Here is a 2,462-nt window from a genome sequence, read left to right as displayed (position 1 = left end):
GACACCACCATGCACGGCTAATTTTTTTATTTTTCTTATTTTTAGTAGAGATGGGGTTTCACCATGTTGGTCAGGCTGGTCTTGAACTACTGACCTCGTGATCTGCCTGCCTCAGTCTCCCAAAGTGCTGGGATTATAGGTGTGAACCACCGTGCTGGCTTTTTTTTTTTTAAAGACTGGTGCAGCTATGTTGCCCAGACTGGAATGCAGTGGCTATTTACAAGTGTTATTATAGCTCACTGCAGCCTTAACATCCTGGGCGCCAGTAGCCCTTCTTCCTCAGTCTGTCTAGTAGCTGGGACTGTAGGCATGTGCTACCACACCCAGCTGTTTTTACGTTTTGTTTACATTTAAGGATGTTAACCTAATTTAGGAGTGGTGATGATGTTCACTATTGTCCCACATGACTCTAGCACATATATATTTGTATGTGTATAACCACAGTTGTTCATTAAGTCTGTTTCCAGGTTTTCTTGGGAAATGCAGAGAAAAATGTTCCTATCCCCAAATCTCTGTGGATACCCTTACTTAAGTATTTGGAGGTAAATTTCTATATGTGAACTTGCTGAGTACAGACATTTGAAGCCTTTTGATGCTTGCTGACAAATCACCCTCCACAAGGGTGTGTCGATACATCCCTGGATGGTGTATGCCTCTTGGAGGCTCATCTGTCCCATTTCCTTGCATTAGGAGACCCATGCACACTGAAGTAGGCACAGACTGTCACGCAGGTCACCTGACTGGCAGCACCAGACCTAAAAAGGCCTGTTGCCTACCACGACAGCCTTGGCTGTCACACTGGACCCGCCCATGGGTGTTTCTGTACATGGCCATGAACCTCTTTTGAACTACACCACATGTTAACATCTTTCTCTTAGTTAGGTCTTTGAGATTGGCAGAAGTGCTCTATTTAATAATAAAGGAATGGCCCGGGCATTGGTGGCTCACACCTGTAATTCCAGCACTTTTGAGAGACCGAGGTAGACAGATCGCTTGAGGTCAGAAGTTCAAGACCAGCCTGGCCAGCATGGTGAAACCCCATCTCTACTAAAAATACAAAAATTAGCATGGTGTGGTTGTGCATGCCTGTAGTCCCAGCTGCTCAGGAGGCTGAGGCAGGAGAATTGCTTGAACCCAGGAGGCAAAGGTTGCAGTGAGCCAAGATCACACCACTGCTCTCCAGCCTGGGTGACAGAGCGAGACTCTGTCTCAATAATAATAATAATAACAAGGGAATGAAAGTTTCCCTAGAAAGTAAGGATTCTATTTTAAGAGAGTACTTGGGTGGGCAAGTCTGTCTTAACTGTTTCTCCTCACTGTGTCTAAATGAGAAGGAAGAATGACCCTGGTGTCTGTATTTGCAGGACACTTTTCAGTATTGATATTCAGAACCCCAAATATTGAAAAGTGTAAAAGACAATACTTGCTACTTCATTGTCCCGTTGCCCCCCACCCCAGTGAAATGAGGGTCTTAGGTTAGTGGAAGACTGTGTTCACTGTTTAATTCACAGTTCTACGCTGCTAAAATTTGACACTTTTTTTTCCTAATAAGGGCCTCTCTGTGGACCTTTTGAAAGTTTATATGGTCATTAAAAACATCATTGCACACATATATTTCATACCACTTTGGAAGTAGTGCAGGCTTGTTTGAAAGCATACACTTGACTTGTCTTCTTACTCAATCTCACAGTATTCTTTGGGAGAAGGTTGATATGCCCACATTCTGTGGCCAAAAACAAAAGTTTAGGAAATGAAAACAACAAACAGAAAACCCCATGCCAAGTGCTGTTTTCGTAGTGAGGCACTGGAGGGTGCTCTAGCAATGGGAGATGCACGCAGTCTCTGCAGGCTGCAGGCTGCCCTCACAAATGCCTCTTTCAGAAGATGTAAGAGTTGTTTTTTCTGTTCATTTTAAGGCAAATGAAAGACACATGGATGGTAGAGGAAATATTTCTATACTGACCTATAAACGGTCCCTTTAAAAGTTTATGAGAAACTGAAGAAGTAGCTCTGTGCTCCAGCCCTCTTTATGACCTCCTCTCTCCCTAGCCTGTTGCAGCCTCACCGGCCTCCTCTTCTGGGCTGTGTCAGCCTGAAGCACTGTCCCTTTGTGTCTTAGATGTCACAGATCAGAGAGGTCTTCCTTGACCACCCTGTACAACAGAGTCTCCACCCCCTTACCAGCCTCTGCACTACCCCCTGTCCCCTTGCTGCTGTTTTCATTTTTTCCTGTTGCCCCATTTCCACCAGACATATCACATGCTTATTTGTTTATTGTCTGCCTGTACCCTACCCCAGCCCCCAGATAGTCATGAGAGCAGGAACTTGGTTTATTCCATTGCTATTATATATCCAGAACCTAAAACAATCCTTGGCAGTGCCGGATATAAATTTGTAGAAGGAAAAAAGAAGAGATTTAGGAAATGAAATATTTTGAGTGTTTCTAAAGATTTAGTGGATTT

Source organism: Mandrillus leucophaeus, unplaced genomic scaffold (assembly GCF_000951045.1).
Source record: "Mandrillus leucophaeus isolate KB7577 unplaced genomic scaffold, Mleu.le_1.0 Scaffold434, whole genome shotgun sequence".
Lineage (NCBI taxonomy): Eukaryota > Metazoa > Chordata > Mammalia > Primates > Cercopithecidae > Mandrillus > Mandrillus leucophaeus.
This window is presented reverse-complemented; position numbering follows the sequence as displayed.